We start from the raw sequence: 22,508 nt of genomic DNA, 5'->3' as shown, positions 1-22,508 counted from the left end.
TGATCTCTTCGGTCTATGGATTCTACGCTAATTGGAATCTCGAGGATATTATGCTGTTGTTATCACCCCCATTTGTTGATACAAAAATGCAACAAAAACATGGGTCAACCATATGCATTGCAGCTGTTCATAGCACATGCCTGACTCTTTATAAAAAAAAAAGCACAATACTCTTTCTGTTGCTCTACGATATAAAGTTGGGCAATAAGAAGTACAGACAGATGTACACTTTTGTATTGTATCATTAACCTTACCATAAAATGAAGCTGTAGAGGTAACTCTTTAGTCCCAGCTCATGGTGGAAGTGGAGAGGTTTGCTGAATGATTGAGCCTCTCTCTCTCTCTCTCTCTCTCTCTCTCTCTCTCTGGATCTATGCCTGTGCCCTTCGCTCCTCAGGCCGAACAGTTCATTTGGCCACCCTGAGACAAGAGCAAACACACAGACACTCACACAGCCGTCAGCCTACATCAGATCCAAACTCACTGAGGCGTTGGCAATGCAAACAATGACTGGCCTTTTGCTGTTGCCGAGGGATACACAGTCCGGCAGCAGACAAAATGCAGGCTTAGCTTTCAGTAGTACAACTGTTCATATTTTGGATACGCAAACGCATATATATTAGAAATATTAAACACCGAAACACTGTACATGTACGGAGACTACACAACAATAAATTATGTGCACAAAGAGCGAATTCTCTCAAGGTTTTTGTCTGTACTCCTAAGCACTGATATGCTGCTTACAAGTGATAAATGAAAGTACATAAAATATCTCTGATACAGTCACAGGCTGATGTTTTCCCAGAACAGTTTAACATAGAAACTTAAGTCTCTGATACATCAAACCACTGTGAGATCCTCAGAGCACTTTGTCTCCAAGAAGTACAACTCCTCGTCTGTACACCCGACAGCCACAGTATATCTCACAGAAAAAGAGCAGCTCTATACATTTCAGGTGGGGTTAAGAGGACCATGAAAAACGCTGTGCTGTGAATTTTTCGCAAACCCTTTTTTTTGTGTTGATTGGGAAAAGCCCAGTGCCAGCTTAAGTTGGTTTAGCAGGGCCTCTTTGCTTTCCAGTGCAGATTTTGATCTTTGCTGACTCTTGCCAGACCCTATGTACACTAATGCTGGGCCCGAGAGAGTGTTCGTGGCTAGCAAGGACACAGGGAGCAGTCGCCATGGCAGCATCTCTTCACTCCAGGCCACCGAGTCATATGGTCAGCCTTTTGTTTTGGACCACAGAAGCGGGATCCATCCTGTATGTGCTGTATGTATAGCCAACTACAGTCCTCGTAATTGCCAAACACAAAACAGATCTCGGACCAGGTCACCTAGGCCTAATCCTTGCTTAGCTATTTGAAACGATTCTTCATCTCGGCAAAGCAGCCAGTATCCACATAGGATACTGTCTAAAGACCTTTCCAATGCAATATTATGCTTTGGTCTCAAGGGCAATAAAGTGTAAGGCCAGAGTGACTTTCCCCAGTTCGCCAAGGTCATGGCTAATGATTTGACTGCTAACTGCTCTTTTCTCAGAGTAGAATGCACCAGAACTCAGGCATCTGAGAACGGTGGTTAAAGACAACCTGGGACTCATTTGAAGCCAATCTAAACAATAATTAACCTGAGCCTGTTGTTTTGTTGTTTTGTTGTGTTTCTGTTTTACCGGGAGGAAGAAATGAACAGACGTGCTCTCGACCCTCCCTCAACGCACTATCCCACGACTCAACTTTCAGTCATGTTCCTCAAGTGAATTTATTTTCTATTCATTAGCAGATGTTGCCATGTCCCTTGAATGCTGGAGAGAAAAACACTGTTTTCATATGTTTCAGTATTTCTGCAGTTTTTGGGACCTTGAATGTGTGCTGAAAATGTTCTGGCATATTACTCCCTTCAAGAGCCTCTAAAGAAGTTAAAATGCTGACTGGATCATTTTGCCACTACAAAAAAAAGTTGTCACAAACAGGTTCTCAAAGGGTTCTTAGTGGTTGTAGAATTCTATATGAAACCAAACTGGGTTCTCTTACACCGACATGCCAAATACCCTTTATGGTACTAGAACCTTTTTGTTGGAAATAAATGGAGGTACACTCCAAGCTAATGTTGCGTGAGAAGGCTTCCACTTTCATGGTCTCACTCATAGATTACATCACCTCGCATGTGACCAGATAATGCCTGTCATTCATTCCTAACTGACCTCATAACCTCAGGTCAAACAATTTGAACACACAATCCACTTCCTGTGTCCTTAGTCACTTGGTGGGCATCATCAGTCAATCAATGAGTTCACATTGAAGCCAATCAGTTTTTACTTAAGAGTGTAAGAAAAGTGTACCCTGACACCACGTCAAGATACAAAAACAATGAAAAGTTCATCCAAGTCTCAAATAACTGTAAGGCCTAAGCACAAATTGTGCTGAGACTGACGCCAATGTAAACAACATGTGGTGTTGTGAGGCCTGGGAAGAGTTCATTCTCTATTTCTGACTAACAGATGTTTACTTTGGTTGGGAGGAAAGAGGAACCAAATGAAGGAAAACCCTGTCCGTTACGTTGTGTGATATTTTTGTTCTTATCAACTTGGAGAAGAGCACAATAGCTTTTCCTTTCCTACCAAGTTTCCTCCCATACATCTGCCCCGCCACTTGGTTTGTTCTAAACCTGGGTCAAAGAAATGTTGACAATTCTAATTCATAGATGGAGGTATGGATACAATGTCTGACTGTCCATGAAGTCAACATAATAGTTTTAAAGTGGGACTTTAAAGTGAAGGATAACATTTTCTGATTCTCTGAGCTTTGTCTGATTGTCTGAGCTAATCACACTGTTATTGTCTCTGTGGGGAGAAGCTGATTATGCCATCTCACTAGATAAAGGTACTTCCTAAATGATTGACTAGCCACATAGTGACAGGGACCAACCTCAGAAGCAAGAGTTTTAGCTCCTATTACCAAACAGAAGCCCCTTTGTACACTATAAATCGTTCATAAAGTATCTAACCATAGTACTCCTCTGTCACATCTGAGAAATCACATTAACAGCCCCTGAGTAGGAATTTATCCAGGGAGTGTAGCCATAATTGAATTACAATGAGAAAATACATTACAAACAACTCATCCCACGAGGGAGCGAGTACGCCTGTTTCCTCACCATAATGACACACTTTGAACCGCAGAGCGAAAGGGATATTTTCGATTCTTTGAATGTATGTGCGGCCACAATAGTACCCTGGCACAATGGATGGTCTTTCTGTGGTTTGTCTGGCATATGTCTTCAGTGAGTTGAAAAAGCCCAGATTTGAATTGAATCCCATTTAGTTGTTTTTATGCACATATATAGCCTAGTCCAACAGCTCTGGCATGGGAGATCAGAGACACACTGTAACTGGTGTCACTTTGAGTTTGAGTGTAAAATGAGGACAATTTTATAGCATTCATCAACTCTGCCCCTGACACAGTTCATTAAAAAGTTCCTTGTTTCTTATATTTTTGTTTCAGCTACTGAGAGAGAAAATATGTCTGGGATTAATGGTCCATGGGATCAAATGGACCACTGGGGAGTAATTTATTCATTGTTTTGAGCACATGGAGGCAGTTCTAAGCTCAATATATTCCACTTGACTTTTGCAACTTGAATAAATACTGTATGCTGCAATTGAACAGCCTGTAGAGCTAGTGCTTTGATTTACTTAGTTTCCATTTTCCTCAGAAAGCCATGATGTGAGATTCTGTAATTAGCAGAAAAGCAGGTTAATGGCTGTTCCCTAGAATGCTCATAAACTGTTGTATCACAGAAGTATCCACTGGACATTTTTTTTCCATACCTTTCCTATTTGAACAGCTTTCAGTAAAATAGTTTACCATGTGGCCTCAATCACGCCAGCGTATGGTCTCCCAGGCATTCTCTATACCTAAACCCAGCCAACCAAGATCACCTGACCACCAACCAAGATCACCTGACCACCAACCAAGATCACCTGACCACCAACCAAGGCAGGACAGCATCCAAGTCCAGAAAAGCCTGATGTAACTTTTCACTAGATGGGATACAGCTTTTGTCAAATTTGATTCTTTGTGAGAGGTTAGGAGAACTTATGTGGAAGGTTAGGAGCAGAGGTTAGGAAAAGAGTTAGGGTTAGCTAAAAATGCACAACAAAAAAAAAAAATCGACTTTTGACATTCATTTGACAGAAGCTGTATCCCTTCTATCCCTGACCCTCTCCCTGAGACAGACAGGCAGAGGTGCATGCGATAACGTTCCAACCGATAAAAACTGACACTTTTCCTAAGAGCTAGGGCTCTGTTCGTGCCTGTGCCTGCAAAAGCATTCAGAAGGTAGGCATCTGGGGAAGGCATTTTCTGTCCATCGCGGCTGGTCTTCCTTGACGGCCATGAAGGGTTGTAAGGGCATTTTGGAGAAAAGAGAGTGTCTTCCATTTTTGTTCTCTCTTGACATGGGATCTTGGGGATCAAGCTGTGCTAAGTGTTGGTGCTGTTTTCCATTGCACCGTGCCCTGGCCATGGGCTTGTACTGTGGGGGGGATTATTTCAGTTTGAGCCCAGTCAGACATGTGTTTGCCATCAGGCTCAGTAACACTGAGCACAAGGTAGAGCTGACCCCAAAGATGGCTGCCAGCTGAGAGTATGGGGAGCTCCACAGAGCTGAAACTCAAACTTAGAAAATCAGCTTTTTCGTTTTTCCTCTGAACAGCGAGCAGGATTGCCACCCAGTGAAGATGGTTTCCAAACAGTAGCCTTGGGTTAACTTTAAACTGCCCACTTGGCACAAACTGGGAGAATCAACTTTCATTTATTTTTTTCCACCAAAATTTTAACCAAAATGCACTTACATGACTCAAAGATTGTGTTGATTTAATTTTCAATTCACGTTCATTGACAACGCAATGAAATATAATTCAAAACTAGACGTTGTACCGACATTTGTGCACAGTGGGTGGACATATTTGAGTTACACATCATTCTCCATTACACACTTTTGCCACTTACTGCCTTGCTGACAGCCAGCCAGTTTTGATAAGTTGTTGAACTTGACTTTAGACTCAATTAACAACAGCTTTTTAACACTGTAGCTTTCAAGGACCAGAACTTTCTTCTCAGTCAAGGCATTACTAAACATTCTGATCTATTTCACAGGGCAGGTACTCAATAAGGAGGTTGTTTTGGTTTCTTTATGTCATACTTCTCCACATGAGCCCATGATTTCATTTAAATGGAGAGTGGCAACTTCAACTCCACTCCAACTTGGTTCAGCAGAGAAGCCTGTATGCTTTGCAGTACGTATGTCACTGCAACCCCGTGACAAACCGAAGCAGGTATTTTAGCGACATAAGAAATTATCTAGAGAGCAATCTCTTTACCCCGTGAGGATTGGGCTGGTGGGGGTAATAGAGATACGGGCCCATGGGGGTGGGGGTTAATAGTGGCCAGATGTGGGGTCTTAGGGGTTTGATGGTAGACAGAGACAAAGTGCTGCTCTCATATGGAAATCCAGAAGAGGAAACACATGCTCCATCTTCATATCGACTTATGTGTTCCATCTCTATCCAGTACTGTGCATACAGAGCCCAGGAATTGGAACTTAATGAGTTTGTGTGTGTGTGTGTGTGTGTGTGTGTGTGTGTGTGTGTGTGTGTGTGTGTGTGTGTGTGTGTGTGTGTGTGTGTGTGTGTGTGTGTGTGTGTGTGTGTGTGTGTGTGTGTGTGTGTGTGTGTCAGAGCGTGAGAGTGTCTGTCTGTGCATGCAACCATATGCGTTTTCATTTTTGCCCCCTCGCATGCACCCCAGGTGATCCCTAAGCCTCGAGCTTCGAAAATGGAGTTGTGATCTCTGATCGATCTGGGCCAGCATGCAACAGCCGACCACAACCACACACTGTATTCTTAACACAGGACTTGTGATGACCCTATGACACAAAACGTGTTAGCCCTTTCCATGGGTGGCTGGGCAGATGTTAACTCTCCTGTCCACAAACATGTAGACATAAATGAAGCCTAGTCTTCTGTGAAAGTGAACCGTGGTGTCATTTTTAGTCTGTGTGGTATGAATTCTTTAGTTCGTCAGAGTACAGTTTTGTCGGAGCTGGATAAACCAGCTGGTGTAGACTGTGAATAATTTGATAACCGACCTTAAACTATGATTCAATTATAAGATTAAGCTTCTGAGTCCAGTGTCTCTTATTTAATGTGTAATCAACTAGAGACACTTTACAAACGTCACTGTACCCGTTTCTGTGTGCTTAACCCTGTCATCTTCTTCTTTTTTTTATTTTTTATTCTTTCTTCACCATATGTTTTCTCTCTTCCCCCAGATTCCCATGTAAAGTTTAAACAAATTCAACCTTAAATCCAGGGCTTATTTATGTTCTTGGACATTCACGTGTGTGTACAGAGCGAGAGAGAGAGAGAGAGAGAGAGAGAGAGAGAGAGAGAGAGAGAGAGAGAGAGAGAGAGAGAGAGAGAGAGAGAGGCTTAGGCAAACCCTAGTGGATTTAGCACGTCAAACATCCCCCTAAGTCTAAGGAGACCAGGGAGAAGCCGCCACCAGAAAGAATGGAGCCTTTATGAGACAGCAGTGGTTTTAGTAGGAGTCTTGCTAAACACAGCTTCAGAGATAAATCCCTCATCAGCCTATTATTTGTCAATGGCGAATGTGAATCGAATACAGTCTTGTTGGCTTTACATCTGATTAGACGAGGCAGTTCATAGCTTCTGCGTCTCCTTCAAAACCGGTTTACAACATCTAATGGCTAGTGGTCTACAAAATATAATATACTGTACGCCCCACTTCGTTTCGATGGCATGTCTCAAACTCTCTCTCATGTTACACAGCAAACCAATCATTATACCAACACAAATGGGAGAGTAATGTTTCACTCACCCTAAGAAATTGTCAGATGTGAGTCGCACTATCAGTGTCTGCTAGGAGAGAATAGCAAGACCAAGGCAACGGCTTAAGTAGCGATACCAAGGCCTCATTACAGGATGGTAGTGGTGACGAAGCAAATACACCACTCGTAAAATACACCCCTCGTCTTGATCCTGGGCCACGTGTGTCCGTGAAAGCACCCCGAAACACTGTTGTCTCCTGTGCAGTAGAGGGCCAGGCAAATGGATTAGAGTTTAGACAAGCTTTTCAAGTCAAAGATTGACTTGTGACTCCTTAGAGGCCACAGATAAAGCAAAAACCCCAGTGATAAAACATGGGGCAGTTAGATTGAGGAGAACAAGAGGATGGAGGAGAACATAGCTGGGAGAGGTCAGATACAAGTCAACTGTCCCAAAACACGCCTGGGGGTTATAGGCATTCACACTTATCCTCTGTTATCTGTCACTTTATCAGATTGACACAGGGAGGCACAGCAAACAGCCTGCCCACTTAGATATGCTAATTAGAGGGGAACTCTGAGAATGGCTATCTCCTACTGATAAGAGGACCACGGACAGTGTATGTGTGTGAGACAAAACCATTACCCCCCCACACACACACACACATACGTATGCACACACACAGGACCCCTATATGTTGACGAAACAGTGGGCTGCACATTAGTGATGCGTGAGGCTCTAACCTCGGTTCCCCCTGATCGTATTACGCTGTTGATGCGGCCCTCACCAAAATACAGGATGTTTTGTATTTATTGTGGTCGAAAGTGCAGTCATTTATCACCGCAAGGTTAGCCACTGTGCAGCTAGCTGCATCAGCCCTGCTTTCTGGCACCGATCCATCAGAAACGTGTTGTAACCACACACACTTCACACTGTAGCTCTTATTGAGACGCTCAAAAGGTGAGCATTGCTTCTCTTGATGACACTCCAACAAGAACAGTATACCCCCTATAAATGAGCTTGAATCACGTAAAGATATGAATATAGCTACTGAAGGAAGGAAACAAGGTACAACACACAGCGCTGGAACCTATAGCTGTGTGTTCTATTGATTGTACGGACTGAAAGGGAACCTCTAGTCATCATTGGAGTTTTAAAGTGTTTTTAAAGTGTTCGCAAACTCGTGCAACCACAAGAGTACTGCTTTGCAGGGTTCTGATGGAACGTAAAACTGCAAAATATGAAACAGCAGGCACTCATTGAAACTCCACTGTACCTAGACACACACCACACGTCGCACCCCCATAAAAAAATAAATCAGTTTAAGATAGAGATATCAGCATCTGTCTTTGTCGCACTTCCACATCTGCGGTGAAAGGTGAAAGAGCTAGAGCTGTGCTTGTCATACCATGAGACATCACGAAAATCTATATTCCCAAACTATTATGACCCCTCTATGGAAAGATGAGACTTTCACGAACCCGATGGTGTTCTCCTTTTTGCTCTACGACCCCAATAAGCGTCTTGGGACTTGTCTGAAGTAGGTACAGCCGATCTGTAGAGTCCTAACAGTTTGGGCTACACACTAATATGATATCAGTTGAAAAAAATGTATGGAAGTATTTATATATATATAATATATATAAATATATATATAAATATATATATATATATATATATATATATATATATTTATATATATATATATATATATATTTATATATATATATATATATATTTATATATATATTAAGACTGTTAAGTGCCAAAAATAACGGTTTAAATACATGTAAAAAAATGTACTACTTGATCTTTCTTATATCTCTCTTATACCTCTCAGGAATGTCACGCCTGCTCCGCTCTTCCTCCCCCTCCCCCAGCCGGCTTGCCCAGCGCCTATGTCTCGGCCGGTTCGCCCAGGTGGGACGTCGGGTGGTGCCCTAGAGAGGGGGGGGGGGTACTGTCACGCCTGCTCCCGCTCTTCCTCCCTCTGGCGCTCGAGGGCGCCAGACTCCCCAACATCACGCACTCAAGTCACCTTTAGTACGCTCACCTACCTTTCCCCGTCACGTTCATCCACGCTCATTGGACTCACATGGACTCAATTACTTATGTGATTTCCTTCCCTATATCTGTCTGTTTCCCTGCTTCAGGACTGTTTGTCATATGTCCTTGTTGTCCCGTGTGCTGAAGCTGTTCCTGTCGTCTTCTATGTCCGTTCCTGAATAAACGTTTGACTCCCTTTACCTGCTTCTCCTGTACGGCGTCGATCCTCACAACGGCGTCGATCCTCACAAGGAGAAGCATTTCAGAACAAACTTCCTTTTGATATTTTTGGGTGGCTATCTGTTGTTCCATGTGTTTGTATAGGCTAATAGCAGGACAGCCCAATATCATTTTTCATACCTATTTTTATTTTATTTTTTTTACATATTTTGAGGGGATACTTCAAGAGGTCTTAAAATGATATATCAAATAGCAAAATGATCCTTGTTATGAACTTCTTCAAAAATTCCATATAGCTTAGTAGAACCCCCTCCCCCGGCTTAGGCAGGGCTTAGACTCTTATGGCTTTTAAGGGAAAAGCAAAAACTTACAGCCTTTACATTGTAAATGCAGTGATATAAATACCTCGTTGAGGTTCATATGTTATTATACATACACAGACTGAGGTTGTCACACTTACCAAGTAAAGTAGTGCTGTCAAGGTGTCTTCTTAGGAAAGTTCATTCCTGTCAAGATAAGGTAAAGGCTCAATGCTAGCCTCAGTCAAAACAGTATACTTCTCACCTCCAGGTTGGGAAAATCAACACAACAAGCAATCCTGACTTTGTCAATCTTGACGATTCCCTGTGACTACTGCTGTTCTCCAGTCCTGGAGCGTGTAGAGAAGCCTATAGGGAAGAGGTGGTAACTTCCTCTGAATAACAGACTTTCCCTCTCCCTCACAGTCTCCACTCTCTCTGCCAGCAGCAGGAATAGCTGTCATACAATCCCTCTAGGAGAGAGAGAAAAAAGGAGGAACGAGGAACTGCCAAAAAATGAGCAGGGTTTGGGAAAGAGGGAGGGAGGAAGGGATTATTGGGAGGGGAGTTATTCCCCCTCGTCCCCTCTGTTAAGATGATGAGCAGGGAAAGCACAACCCCTCGACAAATTGATTTTCCACACCGAGTACAGAATGACAGCAAACACAAACAAAAACAAAACACGAGTCATGACAATGAAGGATTGTTGTTTACCTTTGGAGCCATTAAAAATAACTGTATATCTGAAACAAAATTGTACTGTATTGCAACTTAAGCCGTTTATATGTAAAGATGAATGGGAAAGTGGAACATTTGGGGGGTAGGAAGGACATGTAATCTGAATAGTATGACAACCCCCTCACTGAAAGCTAATTGCTAACAGTTGTGAGCCACACTCAGAAACATATGGCTATCAATATGATTTTAAAATCCATTATAGAGAAGACAAGGAAGATTGAAGAGGTTTGACTGCATAGTAGGAGATACCTATCTTGTAACTATCCTTGCTGAATAACACAATAACACAAAACCACAAAGCCATGTAAGTATCCATACTCTTTTGAACACTTTTGAAAAAATAGCCTACTTTCAGGCTTAGCACTTGGCCCTGACAGCATGACATGGACATAAGTCCTACATTACAGACAGCACACACTGGTCTTGTTTTGTAACCCAGACTTACTAGCAGGGAGGAAACCCCCAACCAACTTAAGAGAGTGAGCAGTAAATACACTGGGCCACCAAGCAAAGCCTTGACCAGATTTAATTAAAGCCAGGCGGAGTGGGTGGGCATGGAGATACAGTATTTCCTATCAACATGGACCGGGTCTCCATGGGAATCCAGGGAGGGGAAGACTTCTCTACAAAGTGCTGTGAAATCAATATTGAAAAGCTGCATTAGAAAGTGCTTCATCATGTTTCCTTATTTCTCAATGGGGTCAATGTCAGCGCAAAGCTGTTATTTTGATACACCTGCTGAGGTGGAAAGAGAAAGAAACGTGGTATTGGGATCCATCCCAAATAGGACCCTATTCCCAATGTTGTGCACTATGGGCCCAGGTCAAAAGTAGTGCACTATAAAGGGATTAGAGTGCCAATTGGAATCCCGTCTTGGTTTCTGTCCACATATTTATTTTACTCATTAACCCACGCTCACTAGAGAGCAGGACTTACCAACCCATGATGGGACACAAGCTCTTTGGATGCTCTGAAGGTGGATTCAGTTCAATTGGACTTCATCATGGAGTGGAGATGGGTAACAACTGCGCATGTGCGCTCTCAGGGGAATCCCTGCCACGTAGAAACTGCACGTTATGCCCTTATTCACAGATGCATGTTTTTTTAGGCAGAGAAGTGGAGACAGTGTTACACATTAGTTATACAAAGTAAAACAGCCTACAAATACTGTATGTCTGGTGACAAAATACTCGCTACGGGAGGGGCACCGATGATGTTGTTGAATCGTATTTATATGAGCCTGAGTATTCGGATGAAGAATTGAGGCAAATTGAGCTTCAGATGGTCGCTGCCGCTCTAGCCACCAAAGCCGCAGCAGTAGCTGAACCAAAGCCCTAACCCATCCCCCGGATAAACACAGACTGGTGGTGCAGTTGTGGCAATTGTGCTCCAATGGCACGAATGGAGAATGTTTCCGCTGCAGAGAATTTGCATACGTGATGACAATTCCTACAGAAATAGAGGAACATAAGGATGATGAGGAGAGGTAAGGTTGCTTTTGCGACCACAGGGATTTGGCTGCCCACATAAACTCTGGTGTCCTGGAAACAATTGTCCGTATTCCAAAAATGAATTGGTGATGCAACCCTGTTCCAGCTGGTCAAAACGGACAGTTATTTAATGAGTAGCTAAACTTTACATCATTGAATGATTGCTTATAAATCTCTATGAGCGGGACCATTAGTGGGCTTATGTTTTCACATTTGCCCAAAACACAATATAGCCTATGTTTATTTATCACAATGGTTTTAGGATACTCTATTCTGCAATGTAAGGTGACATAATATCTATTGTCTCTCACCCCCTGTCATAAATACATAGGGCACATATGCTAACCTGTAGAGCACCTTTGCATTTTGGCACTGCGCCAGATCCAGTCCATGGAAATAAAGCAGCAATGGACGTATCTATTAGTATCCTTCGGTTTTCTTTCTCCATCATTTCAGATGACATATCTCAATCATATGCATTGTCGCTGAAGTGCTTACTACGCACACACAGCGATGCAAGGTTTGGCTGTGGGGGTATTTACATATTGATTCGGAAAACAGTGAAATTTTGTACCTTCTTCCCTTGATTTCCTGCATAAAGTGCAGCCTGGGACCGAACACTAGCTTGCTCTTGCTGCCATCTCTGTTTCCACTTTGTGTAACTGACTTTACCTGCAATATGCCTAACTCCATCAACTTTTGCACAAGCTCCTTCTCCTCTCCCAAAAACATGAATCAATCAATCAAACGGTGGCTAGGGAAAACTCCCTAGAACGCTTTAAAAATGATGAATTTGTCCACAGTTCGTGGATATCAGAATCATGAATTCACTGGCAATGGATCAGAGAAAGGGCAGCATCCAGCAATGTCACATGTCCTGTTTTTGCTGCTGTTTCAGTACAGCACTACAGGGAGAGAGATGGGGAGAGGGGAAGAGGGCAAACTCCACTGAACTAGTTTCAATGTATGGAATCACTTGTATGGAATCACAGTTTCTGTATTTTGGGTACACTTCTCCTTTAAGGGTTAATAAGGTGCCCAAAGTAAACTGCGTGCCCAAAGTAAACTGCCTGCTACTCAGGCCCAGAAGCTTGGATGGAAAACATTCTAAAGTTTCTAAAACTGTTAAAATAATGTCTGTGAGTGGAACATAACTTATTTGGCAGGCGAAACCCAGAGGACAAACCATCAAGATTTTTTTTTTTTGAGGTCACTGTGTTTTCCATTAGGTTTCTATGGGAAACTAGATTTATGAGGCACATGGTTGCAGTTCCTATGGCTTTCACTAGATGTCAACAGTCTTTAGAAATTGGTTGATGTTTTTCCTTTGAGAAATTAAAAAGTATGGTTGTTCAGTCAGTGTCAAGCCAAGTGGACTCTTTTGTTTGGTGCGCGTGACCTGGAGCCCGCTCCACTTTGATATTATCCGCTATTGAACATAGTATATTCCGTCTGAAATTGTATCAATTATTTTAGGATACCTAAAAGTGGATTAGGAAAGTTGTTTGAAATGTTTGGACCAGGTTTACAGGTAACTTATTAGATCATTTGTAGTCATGTTGGGCGAGTTGGAACCGATGTATTTCTAAATCAAACGCGCCAAATAAATTGACATTTTGGGGATATAAAAAGGACTTTATTGAACAAAATGACCATTTGGGATGTTTCTGGGACATATTGGAGTGCCAACAGAAGAAGATCTTCAAAGGTAAGGCATTAATTATATTGTTATTTCTGACTTTCATGTCGCACCTGCTTGGTTGAAATATGATTTCCATGTGTTTGTATGATGGGACGCTGTCCTCAGATAATCGCATGGTTTGCTTTTGCCTTAAAGCCTTTTTGAAATCTGACACGGTGGCTGGATTAACAAGAAGTTAAGTTTTATTTTGTTGTATTGCACTTGTGATTTATGAAATTACAATTTTTTGAATAATTTAATTAGAATTTCACGCTCTGCAATTTCACCGGATGTTGTCGAAATGTTAGCGGAACGTCTAGCCGTAACAGGTTTAAGGTAAGGGTTAAGGTTTGGGATAGGGTTCGAACAAAAGACTAAAACCAAAGGTCCACCACTGGGACCAAACACACAACTTTCTGATGCAGAGTCATGGGATAGCAAAAACCAAGCCTACTTGGAGCCGACAGATGGGGCTGCCGTGCGTCTAGCTCTTAGGAAACTTTGCAGTATTATTTTTTTTGTATGTGTTATTTCTTACATTTTTAGCCCAGACATGTTTTAGTGTTATTACATACAGCTGGGAATAACTTTTGCATATCATAGCGGCAGTAACTCACCAGCTTTACCAGCATTACCACCAGGAATACGACTTTCCTGAATCGGATCCTTTGTTTGTACCCCCTAGGGCAATTGAACTAATTCCAGAGGCTGACCCTAAACACCGCCCAAAGGAGAGTCAGAGGAGAGGTACTCAAAGTGGACATCTTGTCCAACTCAGGAGGCGCACACACCATCCACAGCTTTCAACTATATTACTCACTAATGTTCAGTCTCTGGATAATAAAGTTGATCAGCTCAAGGCGAGGATTTCTTTCCAGAGAGACATCAGGAATTGTAACATACTCTGCTTCACGGAAACATGGCCCTTTCGGGATATACTGTTTGAGTCCGTACAGCCAGTTGGTTTCTAAGTTCATCGGGCAGACAGAAATACATTTCTGTCTGGGAAGAAGAAGAAGGGGATGCATGTTTCATGATTAACTACTAATGGGTTGATTATGAGAACATACAGGAACTCAAGTCCTTTTGTTCACTCGACCTAGAACACCTCACAATCAAATCTTTCTAAGGTCTTCGAAAGCCAAGTCAACAAACAGATTACCGACCGTTTCGAATCTCACCATACCTTCTCTGCTATGCAATCTGGTTTCAGAGCTGGTCATGGGTGCACCTCAGCCACGCTCAAGGTCCTAAACGATATCTTAACCGCCATCCATAAGAAACATTACTGTGCAGCCGTATTCATTGATCTGGCCAAGGCTTTCGACTCTGTCAATCACCACATCCTCATCGGCAGACTCGACAGCCTTGGTTTCTCAAATGATTGCCTCGCCTGGTTCACCAACTACTTCTCTGATAGAGTTCAGTGTGTCAAATCGGAGGGTCTGCTGTCCGGACCTCTGGCAGTCTCTATGGGGGTGCCACAGGGTTCAATTCTTGGACCGACTCTCTTCTCTGTATACATCAATGAGGTCGCTCTTGCTGCTGGTGAATCTCTGATCCACCTCTACGCAGACGACACCATTCTGTATACGTCTGGCCCTTCTTTGGACACTGTGTTAACAACCCTCCAGGCAAGCTTCAATGCCATACAACTCTCCTTCCGTGGCCTCCAATTGCTCTTAAATACAAGTAAAACTAAATGCATGCTCTTCAACCGATCGCTACCTGCACCTACCCGCCTGTCCAACATCACTTTCTCTGGACGGCTCTGACTTAGAATACGTGGACAACTACAAATACTTAGGTGTCTGGTTAGACTGTAAACTCTCCTTCCAGACCCATATCAAACATCTCCAATCCAAAGTTAAATCTAGAATTGGCTTCCTATTTCGCAACAAAGCATCCTTCACTCATGCTGCCAAACATACCCTTGTAAAACTGACCATCCTACCAATCCTCGACTTTGGCGATGTCATTTACAAAATAGCCTCCAATACCCTACTCAACAAATTGGATGCAGTCTATCACAGTGCAATCCGTTGTGTCACCAAAGCCCCATATTACTACCCACCATTGCGACCTGTACGCTCTCGTTGGCTGGCCCTCGCTTCATACTCGTCGCCAAACCCACTGGCTCCATGTCATCTACAAGACCCTGCTAGGTAAAGTCCCCCCTTATCTCAGCTCGCTGGTCACCATAGCATCTCCCACCTGTAGCACACGCTCCAGCAGGTATATCTCTCTAGTCACCCCCAAAACCAATTCTTTCTTTGGCCGCCTCTCCTTCCAGTTCTCTGCTGCCAATGACTGGAACGAACTACAAAAATCTCTGAAACTGGAAACACTTATCTCCCTCACTAGCTTTAAGCACCAACTGTCAGAGCATCTTACAGATTACTGCACTTGTACATAGCCCACCTATAATTTAGCCCAAACAACTACCTCTTCCCCAACTGTATTTAATTTATTTATTTAGCTCCTTTGCACCCCATTATTTTTATTTCTACTTTGCACATTCTTCCATTGCAAAACTACCATTCCAGTGTTTTACTTGCTATATTGTATTTACTTGGCCACCATGGCCTTTTTTGCCTTTACCTCCCTTCTCACCTCATTTGCTCACATCGTATATAGACTTGTTTATACTGTATTATTGACTGTATGTTTGTTTTACTCCATGTGTAACTCTGTGTCGTTGTATCTGTCGAAGTGCTTTGCTTTATCTTGGCCAGGTCGCAATTGTAAATGAGAACTTGTTCTCAACTTGCCTACCTGGTTAAATAAAGGTGAAATAAATACATTTTTAAAAATGTCACCGTATTACCTCCCAGGATAATTATCTTCAATTATAATCACAGCCGTGTATATTCCCCCTCAAGCCGATACCATGACGGTTCTCAAAGAACTTCACTGTGTTTACGGACATATTCAATCTCTCCCTATCTCAGTCTGCTGTCCCCACATGCTTTAAGATGTCCAACATCGTTCCTGTACCCAAGAAAGTAAAGGTAACTAAACTAAATGATCGCCTCAAAGCACTCATTTCTGTCATCATGGAGTGCTTTAAGAGACTAGTCAAGGATCATATCACCTCTACCTTACCTGACACCCGAGACCCACTTCAATTTGCTTACCTCCCCAATAGAGCAACAGACGATGCAATCGCCATCACACTGCACACTGCCCTATCCCATCTGGTCAAGAGGAGTATCTACTGTATGTAAGAATGCTGTTCACTGACTATAGCTCACCATTCAACACCATAGTACACTCCAAGCTCATTATTAAGCTCAAGGACCTGGGTCTGAACCTCGCCCTGTGCAACTGGGTCCTGGACTTTGATGGGCCGCCCCCAGGTGGTGAAGGTAGGAAATAACACCTCCACTTCGCTTATCCTCAACACTAGGGCCCCACAAGGATGCATGCTCAGCCCCCTCCTGTACTCCCTGTTCACTCAAGACTGCATGGCCACGAACAGCTCCAAATCAATCATCAAGTTTGCAGACGACACAACAGTAGTAGTCCTGATAACCAACACTGATGAGACAGCCTACAGGGAGGAGGTGAGGGCCCTGGGAGTGTGGTGCCAGGAAAATACCCTCTCACCCAACATCAACAAAACAAAGGAGCTGATCGTGGACTTCAGGAAAAAGCAGAGAGAGCACCCCCCTATCCACATCGACGGGTCCGCAGTGGAAAAGGTGGAAAGCTTCAAGGCATACACATCACTGGCAAACTGAAATGGTCCACCAACACAGACAGTGTGGTGAAGAAAGCGCAACAGTGCCTCTTCAACCTCAGGAGGATTTTTTTTACAGATGCACAATTGAGAGCATCCTGTCAGGCTCTATCACCGCCTAGTACAGCAACTGGACACCTAAAGCACTGTCACAGGAAGGCCAAAAATAAAATCAAGGACAACAACCGCCCAAGCCACTGCCTGTTCACCGCTCTATCATTCAGAAGGCGAGGTCAGTACAGGTGCATCAAAGCTGGGACTGAGGGACTGAAAAACAGCTTCTATCTCAAGGCCATCATGCTATTAAATAGCCATCACTAGCACATTCGAGGCTGCTGCCCTATATAGACTTAAAATCACGGGCCACTTTAGTAATGGAACACTATTCACTTTAAATAATATTTACATATCTCATATATGTATATACTGTATTCTATCATATTTTACGGTATCTTAGTCCACGCCACTCTGACATTGCTGCCCCAAATATTTATATATTCTTAATTCCATTCCTTTACTTTATATTTGTGTGTATTTTTGTGAAATTGTTAGATATTACTTGTTAGATATTACTGCACTTTTGGAGCTGGAAACACAAGCACTTTGCTCTACCCGCAATAACATCTGCTAAACACGTGCATGTGACAAATCGCACTCACTATTGCCAAATGACTGTATATATGAATGGACAAAGCCATCGATCATGTGACACCATTCATTCCTATGTGAATTCCAAATTAAATCGGTTAAGACGGTGACTCATGGAGACATAACATGTGACATTTTAGCTACTCCAGGAATGACGTTGCAGGCTAGGTCAGTGCTGTCCCCTCTCGTTAAACTTCTTATGTCTGGGGGCAGTATTGAGTAGCTTGGATTAATAAGGTGCCCAGAGTAAACTGCCTGCTACTCAGTCCCAGTTGCTAATATATGCATATTATAAAGTATATTTGGATAGAAAACACTCTGAAGTTTCTTAAACTGTTTGAATGATGTCTGTGAGTATAACAGAACTCATATGGCAGGCAAAACCCTGAGAAAAAAATCCAATCAGGAAGTGGGAAATCTGAGGTTGGTCGTTTTTCAACTCATTCCCTATTGAAGATACAGTGGGATATTGGTCATGTTGCACTTCCTACGGCTTCCACTAGATTTCAACAGTCTTTAGAACCTTGTTTGATGTTTCTACTGTGAAGAGGGGGCGAATGAGAGGGGAAGGAGTCAGAGGTCTGCCAGAATGCCTTGTGACGCTCGTTCACGTGAGAGTGAGCTCTGTTCCAATGCTTTTCTACAGACAAAGGAATTCTCTGGTTGGAACATTTTTGAAGATTTATGTTAAAAATATCCTAAAGATTGATTCTATACTTCGTTTGACATGTTTCTACGGACTGTAACGGAACTTTGTGACATTTCGTCTGCTCCTAGTGAACACGCTTCGTGAGTTTGGATTTGTTTACCAAATGCGCTAACAAAAGGAGCTATTTGGACATAAATGATGGACATCATCGAACAAAACAAACATTTATTGTGGAACTGGGATTCCTGGGAGTGCATTCTGATGAAGATCATCAAAGGTAAGTTAATGTTTATAATGTGATTTCTGTTGACTGCACAATATTGCGGATATCTTTTTGGCTTGTTTGGGCTCTAAGCGCCGTACTCAGATTATTGCATGGTTTGCTTTTTCCGTAAAGATTTTTTGAAATCTGACAAAGCGGTTGCATTACGGAGAAGTGAATCTAAAGTTCAATGTATATCACTTTTTTTATACCCTATTTTCATCAACATTTATGATGAGTATTTCTGTAAATTGATGTGGCTCTCTGCAAAATCTGCAAAATCACTGGATGTTTTTTAAGTAACTCAAGTTGAATGCCAACCAGGGTACTGCAGGTTTCCATTAGCAACTGAATTATCCTCATAACTTCTCTGTGTGCTATTTTAAAATAATTGGTTCAAGGACATACATTATTGGTACCATGATTGCCTTCGATTTTATACATTTTTTCCCATGAAGATTGACCATGAAGATGAAAAAGGATTAATTCAGTTTAATGGGGGGGTTCTTGTTTTCTGCTAATACCTGCAATGCTGCGGTCGGCCTTGGACTACTGGGGCTTCAACGAGAGGGGGCAGTCGTTCTCCCTTGCTTTTGCCCCTAGTGGCTGGTTTTGAAGGAATTTCCCAACGTCCTCAAGACAATTTATAATTCACTCTTCGCTAGAGCCTCCTAGCCCCCTACGTTTGCAATTCGTAACATATCATATTAATTGTTATTCGTAACATATCATATGAAATGGATGGACATCCACAAATTAATACATACCATATGAAATGTAACATATCATAAAATAGAGGGAGACAGACATTTACTATGTTACGTCTACCCCTGAGTTCAGGTTGACTATAAATGTTAAGCAGGTTTTGGAAGAACAAAGAACATGAAAGTATAGCCTCTAGCTCAGATGAATCCTCATAGAACAGTGTTTGAGAGAAGGGAATAAGGGTGCGCCCACGGGATCCAAAAGATTTCCTTTAAACTCCTTTGTTGATGCTTTGTATTGTGTGGGTGGATGTGTGAATGGTACTGGGGAACACTGGTGATGAAGGTCTGGGTTGCTTTACAGACACATTCACACAAAGACAGAAAACGCCTGGCAAACACTTGGTGCCAACCTTATACATATATAAATAATCTAGGCTACACATGCTTAGCAAAATGACCCTTATCCCACATGTAAGCACTTGTTACACTTTAACTGTGAACAGAACAGGGCATTAAGATTGACATGGTTAGCTGTTATGCTAGCTAGCAGTTAGCTTCAAGATGAGGAGCATAGACTGTAATAAACAACGCCATGATTTTTCAACACAGCCACTAACCTGATAATTGACTATGATAATTTCATCAGTCAAGCTTCAATGGCAACTGAAAAGCCCAGACAAAAGTGAGACAGTTAAATCCATGGGATGAACACACCTCATACCACTGTAATAGTCATCTGTAGAAGTGCAGTACGCTGGAAATGAATATCATGGGAGAGCTCCCAAAGGGAATTAGCATACTTTGTTTTTAATCAGAAACAGAGTCAATATTTTCAAACTCCAAACACATGTTGCTCAGCCTCGGCTTGAGCTGTGATTGCTTACCTCGACTGACACTGAAATTAAAGAAATCTTAAAAAGTGAACAAGATGGAAGGAATGGAGGGAGGAGAAAGGAAAAAGCATGTACTTTTTCCAATTTACATGTCAGACATGCCAAGATGAAAATAGCACGCCAAGACACAACAAAATGCCTTGGCACCTCACAACCATTCAATTACCTAAAGACGGCTCCCTTGACAAATCTACCGGATTATTGGTCCAGTTTTCCCTGCAGGTAGAGCCCACACCTACACCCTCCACCCAGTACATAAAAACACGTCTTTGTCTTTTGGCCCCAAAGGCCCCTCGTAAAACTAACTGGAGGCATTAGCCAGGAGACACTTTATGACACACATGGGATTCCATGGCAGTGCCTACACGTTCCTTACGTTTTGTGATCAGGGGATTCCACTTCCCCCTACATCAACTACTCCTATACACACACAGGCATGCATGCCGGCTAACATGCACAAACAAACAAACACACGCAGAACCCACAAAGAACACACACACACACACACACACACACACACACAGAATCCACTCTATACCTCTCCACTCCCTGCTGAGCAATTGCTTACCTTGTGATTCTAGAGTTGTGATGACAGCCAGCTCCGTACTCCTTTCCCCTGCCTCTACTGCTAAGTGAGAAGCCTCACAGAATCGTGAATTCCTCTATTACAGCCAGTTCTAACCCCTTGTTAACTGACCATATCATGGAATATCAGGGACACTGTGGTGTTAACCAGCGATTGGGGTTTTACACCCCAATATGTTTCCGGGGAGGGACTGCAGCCATTGTGAAATGGGCGCGATCTGTGAAGGTTCTGGCACACCCATGCAGCATGCAAGGAAGGAGAAAATGCTACAGTAAGCTTCAGGACTGAAGAAATGGTCTATTAGGCGGGAAAGGCTGGGTAAGCTGGTACAGGAAATGGCTCAGGGAAGACTGGGGAGGGAGGCCCCTGCACGACAGTGGGCAGTGGTCCCGTCATGCAGCCCCTGGGCTGAGGGTCGAATATAAGGCCCCTGTGTTCCCCTCTCCTCAGAGGGGGTGACAGAGTTTGAACTGGTGCAAGCCAGGCTCAGAACTGAGGGAGAGACGGTAGAGGGGAAGGTCTGTGTTACCCTTGGGAGAGAGGGTGGAGGGGAAGGAGAGGGGGTGGTGTGGGATTACATAAATAGTTCCACACCCTGGCAGCCAGGCATCTTGACTTCCATCTTCCTCTTCCCATCTCTCCCATCCCTCCCTCCCTTCCTCTCTCTCTCTCCCTCCTTGACAGCCCTGTGCCAAGCCCCCAGGGCTGTCGGCCCCTGCAAGGTTGCAGCAGGTATGTTGGAAGCACTCCTCACAATCCTGTGCTTCAGCTTGTCCAGATGATACGCTAATGTTAGACTAGTTGGTATTAACTGTTTCTTTCAACAGAGTGGATTGTTGGCATGACATGTATTCTTTGTGGGGTGAAATGGTCCCTAAAAGCCGTCATAATGCATTGTCATGCGTATGTTCTATTTATTTTCTACAGAATGAACTCAAGAGACTGGACACAACTCAGTCATCACTCGTCTTTTTTTGTGGAGGGACTAAACTCATGACAATTTGAAACATATACCTGCATATGGTCAAAATGTTGTTTTCCAAAGACCTAGATTTGCATACAAAAATAGTTCAGTGTGCGTGTGTGTGTGTGTGTTGTGTGTTGTGAGGAAATAGTGTGATGGGACTACTTCCCTGGTCAGCCTTGAGGCAGTGGGTTTGGACCCCTGTATGTGCCGTTATCAATATTTAATGGGGACCGGCTTCAAACACTCACAAGGCAAAAACATTTATTATGCCTGCAGAATGGAATTCCACTCAGGGATACTATGTCATGTTCATTAGGCACCAAATGAAAGAAAACAGATTGAAACAGTGAAGGATTCACAGTAAAAGCGCAAGAGTTAAAAACCACTCTGGGTTTGTTGTTAAAATGACATTAAATGCCATTCCACACTTGTCCATGTCGTTTTTAAATAACTCCCTTGTCATTGTATACTTTTCTGTGTTGTTTTGAATGAACTCACTGAACTGGTGTCTAAATAACCCGTTTGAAAGTGTTGAAAATAAACTTGGTTTCAGATGTTAATAAAGTAAATGGGGATAAGATTAATGTTGTATGCTGAATCACTGTGATGCTACTAGCTATGCCTGTCATTGGCCGTTCGGTCACACGGTTGTTGATTAAAACCATTCTAGAACCCACTTCCTGAAAGGAGTTCAACAACTAGTTACTGATTTACTGTAGGCCGGGACACGGACAGGGTTAGAACGTTCGGAACCATGTTTGAAACACTTAACA

General features: G+C 42.8%; 1 protein-coding gene across 6 annotated transcripts in view; it reads right to left on the bottom strand.

Annotated features, from left to right (window-relative positions):
• LOC118367351 (protein eva-1 homolog B-like) overlaps positions 1 to 22,508 on the bottom strand; it is a 45,275-nt gene that overhangs the window by 4,530 nt on the left and 18,237 nt on the right. Inside the window, exons 1-3 of one of the 6 annotated variants that reach the window (XM_035750716.2) lie at positions 20,751 to 21,011; positions 9,534 to 9,579; positions 255 to 420 (exon numbers count right to left, since the gene is read on the bottom strand). The gene's annotated coding sequence lies outside the window, so the exon portion shown is untranslated. Of the gene's footprint in view, positions 1 to 254; positions 421 to 9,533; positions 9,861 to 20,750; positions 21,022 to 22,508 lie in introns of those variants that run through there. The other 5 variants (XM_035750720.2, XM_035750718.2, XM_035750715.2 and 2 more) reach the window with 5 other exon arrangements.

Source organism: Oncorhynchus keta, chromosome 34, assembly GCF_023373465.1.
Source record: "Oncorhynchus keta strain PuntledgeMale-10-30-2019 chromosome 34, Oket_V2, whole genome shotgun sequence".
NCBI lineage: Eukaryota > Metazoa > Chordata > Actinopteri > Salmoniformes > Salmonidae > Oncorhynchus > Oncorhynchus keta.
The sequence above is the reverse complement of the archived record's forward strand: the minus strand, read 5'-3'. Positions and strand labels throughout refer to the sequence as shown.